Here is a 9660-nt window from a genome sequence, read left to right on the forward strand (position 1 = left end):
GGTCAATAGTAGCCTAACACTACATCACAATGCCTGCATCATTCACCTCACTTCATCTCTCACATAAACAATTTACTGTCTCACATTACAAGAAGGGTGAGTACAGTACAATAAGATATTTTGAGAGAGAGAGAGAGAGACCATATTCACCTTTTATTACAGTACATTGTTATAATTGTTCTATTTCTTATTAGTTATTATTGTTAATCTCTTACTGTGCTGAATTTATAAATTAAACTTTATCACAGGTAAGTATGTATAGGAAAAACTATAGTATATATATAGCATTTAGTACTATCTGTAGTTTCAGGCATCCAGTGGAGGCCTTAGAATATATCTCTCATGGATAAGGGGAGACGACTGTACTTTTGTGACAAAACTGCATAGCATTTGAGTTATACATATTGTTTCACTTAAACTTTGTAATTTTAATGTATGATTTTTGGAACTCAGAATTTTTTAGGAACACACATAATATATGATATTAAAGGTACCACTATATCTATCTATGTCTGTAAACATCTACCTATAAATATGTCTGTGTATCCATCTATTTATCCATCCATCCGTCATCTATCTTTAATGATATCTTCATTTTCTGTCTTTCTCAGGAGGCCTAACTCAACTGATAAAATATTTTCATTACATGTCCCACTTCAATTGCATAGTTTGTTTTGTTTGTTTTGTTTTTAATAATACTGAGTTCTCACACCCAGCTATTACACATTTTTTTCAAAATGGTATAAAGTAGGAATTTAGATTTTATTATTCTTCACATTGAAAGACAACTGTCTGAAAATAATGAACAAACCATTATTTTCCACTGATTTAATGCCATCGTTATGGGAAATAATATAATATAGGAATAGTAAATTTTGGTTTTGATATAGGGTCTATTTATTTTAAACTATAAACTTATATAGATCTAATATTTCTTATTCTTGTGCTAATTCTGACTAAATACTGATTTTGGTAATTGGTAATGTAACTCTTTTAAAAACAATGTCTTTTCTTTAAATAGTCTCTTCCAAATGTGAGAATACTCTACCAAGTTACATAAAATATAATGCTGTTATCTGACAGAGATCATTGAGTTTGCAGGCCAGTTGGGTAGACTTTAAGCCTGTAAATGTACAAATACAAACACAGACACATGTATGCACATACACATGCAGGTCTGATAAAATTTTATAGGGTATAATTCAAGTAGGTATTGTGCATTTTATTCTTTGTGACTGTTTTTATTTTAAATTATTATTGTGAGCTAGGATATATTAGTTATTTATTAATTGGATATTGCTGTTGTATAAGATAGAGTTATCATTATGACTTGAAATTATAATAGGCCATCTGCATCAGCTAAGACTTTGTATAGCTGAAAGTAAAGGAAAACTACCTTATAATGGCATTCACAAGTATTATGAAAAAAAAATTAACACACCCAGTGTACCAGAATATTGTTTATGGGAAAAATTCATGGAAACAGGATCAGCAACAGATATGCATGTCATTCTTTATCAGACATCACAATCACACTGTAGAAATACACTACAGCCTAGAAAGGCCAGACCTATTTGGGAGAGAGGTTGGGATCCTTGGGTTATGGGCATTGTATTAGTACAATAGTACTGACAGGTCCCCAACATGATCATGGGTGAAGGTATGGCATTATTATGATAGCATAATCTCGGCTGTGGCTTAGCATTAATCTGTTTGCTAACAGGTTAGACATTCAGCCACAGCAATAGATAATTCAGCCCTGGTAAAATAGCATCTATGCTAATGGCCTCATGTTATATGTACATTCTTACCAAAATTTATATAGACTTATTGTGCAGGTTCTGATGTCTGCAAGAACAGAAGTTTGTTGATTTTTCTATTTGGTTATCGGTGTCTCCTCATTAGTGAGTACTGTCTTATGAATATTGGCATAAGTTACAAAGATATACAGAGTTTGGGTCCATTTCCATGTATCCAGTCCATTTCTATTTTGAAACTCTTGATCTTCACACTTATCTTAACCCTTATAGACCTTTGACCAACCATCCAAGTCATTCACCACTATCTAGGAATTTATGTATATTGTTCCTTTGGTATGTAATAGGACCAGATTCTGTTGTACAATGGATTTCTGTTCCACATAATTGTTTGTGGGGTTCATAAGACTCAAATTAAGATTACAGCTCTGGTCACATAATTCCATCATGGTTTATGGTCTAATGCTTGTTTTCGACTATAGTGCAGTAGCATTCCAGAAGCTGTTTTTTGAGTGGTGAAAATTTGCCTTCTGTAGAAGGTATGACATTGTTCCAAAATACTTTAAGTCTAGACTTAATCTCTCCTATTAGTATTCTCCATAGTATGTTCTTATCCACAAAGGAAATCTATAATACCATTAAATACCAGAGTAGGGCTATTTATATTATAGTCAGAATGCTTCGAAGGATCATCAGATAAAATGGCTCACACTAGGGTTGACAGCCTTCCTTTTTTTTAAAGATTTTACTTATTTATTTGACAGAGAGAGACATAGCAAGAGAGGGAACATAAGCAGGGGGAGTGGGAGAGGGAGAAGCAGGCTTCCCGCTAAGCAGAGAGCCCAATGTGGGGCTTGATCCCAGGATCCTGGGATCATGACCTGAGCTGAAGGCAGACGCTTAATGACTGAGCCACCCAGGTGCCCCTAAAATTGACAGCCTTCTGAGTTGCCTGGTAAATGAGCCAGAGTGGCATTCCCAAGTGTATCTGAGATCTGATTATGCCAACCAAATTCTGTGGCACTTTCCTAAGAGTTAAAAATGCAAGATATAATAAACTGTCTTTTATTTTGGAAAGGATATCCTAGAATGATCATTAACTAGACCATTAACACTTCACCAATCTTTCAGGCTTTAGAGTCTTTTTAGTGTTTACCTTCCGACAAAACAGATTGTATTCTGAGTCATAAAACAAACAATTCAAATAAATAAAATCATTAGAAGTATGATATCTATGACCATAATGGAATCAAATTAGAAATTAATAAAATAAATACAATAGGAAAATCTCCAAACATGTACAATTTAAGCAACACACTTATAAATAACCCATAGGCCCAAGAAATAGTCTCATAAGAATAAGTATGTAAAAATAAATAAAAATAAAAATACAACATATCAAAATATGTGGGATGCAATAAAAGTAATGGTGAAAGGGAAATTTATAGCATTAAATGTTTACAGTCAGTGGGTGCCTGGGTGGCTCAGTCGGTTAAGCGACTGCCTTCGGCTCAGGTCATGATCCTGGAGTCCCGGGATCGAGTCCCACATCCGGCTTCCTGCTCAGCAGGGAGTCTGCTTCTCCCTCTGACCCTCTTCCCTCTCGTGCTCTCTATCTCTCATTCTCTCTCTCTCAAATTAATAAATAAAATCTTTAAAAAAGATGTTTACCGTCAAAAAGAAGAAAGGATTCAAATCAATATCTAAAGACCCACTTCAAAAAATTAAAAAAAGAATAAAATCAAGCTAAACTCAAGGCAGTTAAAGTAAAGAAATAATGAAGGCAAAAATCAAGGAAATTCAATCAGAAAAGCAATAGAAAAAATCAGGGACACAAAAAAGCTGGTTTTTTGAAAAAATATTAAAATTAATAAACCTCTAGCTAGACTGGCAAAAATAAAAAGACAAGACACAAATCACGATTCTCAGGAATAAAAATAAGGATTTCACTTCAAATCCTGAAGCCATTAAAAGGGTAATAAGGAGATACTATGAGCAACTTTATATTTATAAAATCAACAATTTAGAAATAATAGATAAATTCCTTGAAAATCACCAACTACCTGTAATGGACAGAACAATCCCTTCTACTAATATATGTAACTTCTGATCCCTTAAGTTTGTAAATGCCTCAATTTACATGACAAAAGGAAATTGAAGATGTGGTTAATTTAAGGATCTTGAGATGGGAAGATTTTCCTGAATCATCTTAGCTGGCACAGTGAATCAAAGAGTCCTTATAAGAGGTAGGGTGGGAGGGGCACCTGGGTGGCTAGGTTCATTGAGCATCTGGCTTCGGCTCAGGCCATGATCTCTGGGTCCTGGGATAAATTCCTCTGTCAGGTTCCCTGCTTAGCAGGGAGTCTGCTTATCCCTCTCCGTCTGTCCCTCCCCCTCAATGTGCTCTCTCTCTCTGTCTCTGACAAGATTTTATTCATTCATTTGTCAGAGAAAGAGCGCACGAGCAGAGGGAGCAGCAGACAGAGGGACAAGTAAGCTCCTGCTGAGCAAGGAGCCTGATACAGGACTTGATCCCAGGACCCTGGGATCATGACCTGAGCCGAAGGCAGATGCTTAAGCAACTGACCCACCCAGGTGTCCCTCAAATGAATGAATAAAATCTTAAAAAAAAAAAAGAAAGGAGACAGGAAAATTCAGAAAAAGCAATGTAACAACAGAAGCAGAGGTGGTAGAGAGATTTGAAGGCACTATATTGGTGGTATTGAAGAAAGAAGAAGCGTCCATTAGCCAAGGAATGCAGGAGACCTCTAGAAACTGGAAAAGACAAGAAAAATGATTCTCTCCTGTAGAGTACCCAGAAGGAATGCAGTCCTGATAATATCTTGATTTTAGGCCTTCTGGCCTCCAAGATTGTAAGATAGAAAATTTGTGTTTTTTTTAAGTCACTAATTTTGTGATAATTTGTTCTAGTCGTAATAGGAAACTAATAAACTACCAAAACTAAATCAAGATAAAGTAGAAAATCTGAACAGACTCATAACCTTCTTATAATAAGAAAATTGAGTATGTAACTAAAAAGCTCTCAATAAATCTTTATGTCCAGATGATTTCATTGGAGAATTCTACCAAACATTTAAAGAATATTGCATATTCTCTTCCAAAAAATAGATGCTCAACCTGTTTTATCAGGCTAATATTACCCTGATATGAAATCAAAGATAATACAAAAAAAAAAAGAGAGGGGGAGGGATGAAGGAAGGAAAAAAAGAAAGAACGAAAGAAAAAGGGAAGAAAGGAAGGAAGGAGGGAGGGAGGGAAGGAAGGAAGGATTGAAGGAAGGAGGGAGGGAGAGAGGGAAGGAAGGAAGGAAGGAAGGAAGGAAGCATACAGACTGATTACCCGTCAGTATTTCTCCTGAGCTTGTATACAAAAATCCTCAACCAAATATTAGCATATCAATTCCAACAATGTATAAAAAACAGTTGTATGCTAGTATTACATGGGAGGTATATGAGGCTGGTTCAACACCAAAGTTAATTAATGTAGGGGTGCCTGGGTGACTCAGTCGGTTAAGTGTCTGACTCCTGATATCAGCTCGGGTCTTGATCTCAGGGTTGTGAAATCCACTGTGCTTGGAACCAACTTCAAAAAAGAAAAAAGCTAATGTAATCCAACATATCAAGAGGCTAAAGAAAAAAAATAAAATGATAAAAACTGTCAAAACACCATACCTGCTTATGATAAACACTCTCAGCAGACTAGAAACAGAGGGAAACTTACTTAATTTGAGGAAGAGCATCTATAGTAATACCCTATAGCTAACTCCATAATTGATAATGAAAGTTTCAATGTTTGCCCCCTAAAACCAAGAACTAAGCAGAGATATAAAAGATGTGGCTGTATCATTGCCAGGTTATTTCATCACATTTATCTTTAAAAAAAACATCATATTCATCTTTGAATAAATCATTGGGAGAAATGAGATTAAAAAAAATCTTGTCAATTCATTTTTTTCTCTCTCACAATAATACTTAAATGTTCTACCAAGCTTAAGGTTGTACATTTCTGAGTGTATACAATCTAACTGCATCACACTTTATATCAGAATAAAATATGTTTGGGTGCCTGGGTGGCTCAGTCATTAAGCGTCTGCCTTCAGCTCAGGTCATGGTCCCAGGGTCCTGGGGTCGAGTCCCACATCGGGCTCCCTGCTCCACAGAGAGTCTGCTTCTCCCTCTCCCACTCCCCTTGCTTGTGTTCCCTCTCTCACTGTGTCTCTTTCTGTCAAATAAATAAATAAAATCTTTAAAAATAAAGAATAAAATATGTTACCCACATAAGTAGATATGTATGGTCAGCCTGCAAAGGAAAACTATACTGGGTTTTGAACTGCCTTAATGAAAGGAAACCAAATATTACATAAAGAGTGGTAAGGTGTGTAAAAATATATAAAGGAAATTTAGAGTGAATAGTAAAAAGAAATAGTGTATTTCACAAATACTTGATTTTTCTATATACTTTGATTTATTAAGAAACTTAATTTTATTAGACCTAAGGAAAACACCAGTGCAAGAAACCTTCCTGAAATTATATTAATGACATTTTCTTGAATTATAAAGTTCCCCTGGAACAAATACATTATTTATACACTTATTTGAGGGTAAGTATGGTTTGAGGATAACCATACTTACCCTCAAATATTGAGAAATGACTTTCTTTGTAGCCAGATGTTCTCTTGTGGTATCATGGTATTAGTTTCAATTTATAATTTTCATAAAGGAACTACATATGGGCCTAATACTTTAGATTATACTCATCAGTTTTATAACTAGAAATTGTTATTTATTTAGTCCTCATAAATTCATTAAAAATATAAATATACTATTTCCTTAAAAAAACCTAACTTTATATTTAATAATGAAAGATTCAATGTTCTCATGAAATCAGGAACTAGGCAAAGATGTACATTCTCACCACTCCTATTCACTAGAGTATTAGAATTTTTATTTTTTTAAAGATTTTATTTATTTATTCATAAGAGACACAGAGAGAGGCAGAGGGAGAAGCAGGCTCCCCACTGAGCAGGGAGCCCAATTGGGAACTCGATCCCAGGACGCTGGGATCATGACCTGAGCTGAAGGCAGATGCTTAACCATCTGAGCCACCAAGGCACCCCTAGAGTATTAGAATTTTTAGATCCTACCAAATTTGGGATATGACTTGTAGAGATTTTTATAATTCTTCTTAAACACATTAATTTTGACATATGAACATTTCCCCAAAATGACCATCGTTATTCAGATAAAAATATAACTTTGTCATTTTCCAAGATAAGTGTAAGAGTTTTCATTACATTAAAAATGCTTCTAGAAAGAAAGATTTCTACCAGGAGTGGGTAACAGATTTCAAATAGGTAAATCCATAACAAAAAGGAAAAAGGCCAAAAAAATCTGTCAAAAATTTATGCTTATGTACATTCTTTTAGAATTGCTCACCAAATAGGCTTTAAAGGGACAGTGACCTAACAACTATTGATTCTGAAAATGAACTAAATAAAGCCATTTTCTTGCAAAATTTGTCAGACAAGAATGATTATTTTAGAGACTCAAGGCCAAACTAGACCAATTACCTTCGTATGAATTTGTTTGTCAATCTAGTCCAGCTGTTTGTCTTCATGGACAGGTTGGATTGTAGATTTAATAATTTTATTTTATCTGTCCTCTGTGGAGTGTAAGCATTCAAGTGAGAAAAATATCAAAATATTCAGGAAAAAATCCAAGACAAAACTTAAGCACAGGGTGTATGTTTTTGTACAAACAGTGTCACACACACAGACACAAAAAGCAAAATCAAGACAAACAATATTAGACTAAGCAGGTTAATAGCAAAAATTTTACCAAATGCTACATGTACAAACAAAATTCTACACCAAGACCCAGGCGTAATTATTTATACATGGTGCACCTCCCAACAAAAAATCAAATCACTTTAACACAAATCAAATTTTAAAATCTGTGAGTGACAATGTCTAGCATAAAAAAACTCAGTACTAAAACTAGAGTGAAAAGAACCAGAGCTTAGATCACGTTTGAGACCAACTCATGTGGCAGCAAACTGAAAGGATAAAAGTGATTTGATTACAGGGGGCAGGAGAATGTGCCTAATTTCTGTTTATGTGTGGGTACCACAGAATGATTCCAAACAATGGTCTCCAATATGATATTGAGGGAACAATCAGAATTGTCAAAGGATAAGAATATATCTCAATATATAAAATGATGAGGTTGGATTTATAGCTTACTTAAATAAAAGCTGGTCAGATGTGAACTCTTTGAGCAAAGCATACTGCTGATCCTGTATAAGTGTTGGGGAAAGTTTGTTTGGGTTTATATTGCTTAAAAACACAGGAGTGGTTAATATCAGTCTAAAATCATGATTTATGTTGTCTACAGAAGATGTGTTAGTGTTAGTTTAAAGCAGGTGTATGTGGATATTGAGTCTTAGAATTGTGTTCACTGGAGTATCTACCACACTGGCTGATGTTCAAAGTGTGAGGCTGAACCAGCTGGCTGGGATGGTTACTGAAGTACGTTGTCATTGATTGATTATACTGGTTTACAATCCATCCTGGTGCTTACTTGTTACTTGTTACTATGACTGTATGCTTGTCGTTGATTGATTAAATAGTTTGAAAAACATTCCTAATATCACTGGCTATAATGAGTTGTCAGTCTTTCCTGGGAGTAGGGGGACTAGTTTTTTGCTTTTATTTTTTAATCTCAATGTTATTGACTCTGAGAACTTGATTGTGTCTGGAAACTAAGTTACAGATAAGTTTTCATTACTACAATGGGCATCAGCCTCTGTCTACCCACTCTTTGTATTTTGATTATAAAAGTTAATCAATGCACTTAATGGCTTCCTATCTATCTCATCCCTAGAGACCATGATCTATCAACCACTGACAGAAATCCCCCTGTCAAGTGAGACTAACAGGACTCTGAATCTTCAATATTTGGGAGTCAAGTTCATAGCAGCATACTTTACAATCAATCCTGACGCAGAGAGGACTATCACCACCAAGATTTTCAATAATATTGTTGCTCCTCTCATTAGCAATTTTCTTTTCACTCTAGTAAAAGGAGAATCATTTTTGCTTTTTCTGGAAACATAGTTATTTTGTGGATTTTCTGGCTTTACAGTGTAACTTGTCCACTTCCCTGGACATTTCAAACCCTTTCTTTTTATCTACCAAGGAAGTTCCAGAAACTCCATTTTATTTGCATCTTTTTCCGAAGTTTCAAAGAACGATTCCAGGAGCAAATTAGAGTTGACACAAGATAACATTATCAGGTTATTAAATCCTGAATTCTGAGAGTGCCCCTTAAATAAATAAACTCTCAAAAACAGTCATATACTGTGACACTCCACCTGTTCTATCACTTTCAAAATTCAGTTCCAGGTTCTGCTAATTCCTGCTGGAGCATACTAGTAGGGTTTTGCAACGCCTTGGTGAATAATTCCTTTCCTCCCATAACATGAACAGAACCTCTTCAATTAAGCCATGGTCTAAATGATTTCTACATTATGAAATTCACTGGATTTTTATTAAAGCCTAATATATGAACATTTAAAATTTATGAGTCTTTGAAAAAAGTATGTATATTGTATTTTGGTGGTAGAAATTATCATTCTCTGTAGATTGAAAATTGTTCAAGACATAATTTGAAAAACTACAAAATATTGCAAATGGAAATTTAAAAATCTTAACTACATAGCCAGTATCATTCTCATGGATTGGGAGAGACAATATTTTGTAGAAGGCAGGTCCCTCTAAATTTATCTAGAGATTCAATGCAAATCTTATCATATTCCTTGACAATTCAAATAAAGTTGTTTTAAAAATCCTATCAGCGGGGGTGCCTGTTTGGCTCAGTTGTTA

General features: G+C 34.8%; 1 long non-coding RNA gene across 1 annotated transcript; it reads left to right on the forward strand.

The window, feature by feature from the left end:
- The first annotated feature begins 56 nt into the window (after nucleotides 1-56).
- Nucleotides 57-8887, forward strand: LOC141372465 (uncharacterized). Its single transcript, XR_012377727.1, has 2 exons — nucleotides 57-96; nucleotides 8660-8887. It is a non-coding gene; the product is annotated as an uncharacterized lncRNA (long non-coding RNA).
- Nucleotides 8888-9660: the final 773 nt, after the last annotated feature.

This window comes from Callorhinus ursinus, unplaced genomic scaffold, assembly GCF_003265705.2.
Source record: "Callorhinus ursinus isolate GAN/ISIS: 27379988/994484 unplaced genomic scaffold, GSC_fseal_2.0 scaffold4, whole genome shotgun sequence".
NCBI lineage: Eukaryota > Metazoa > Chordata > Mammalia > Carnivora > Otariidae > Callorhinus > Callorhinus ursinus.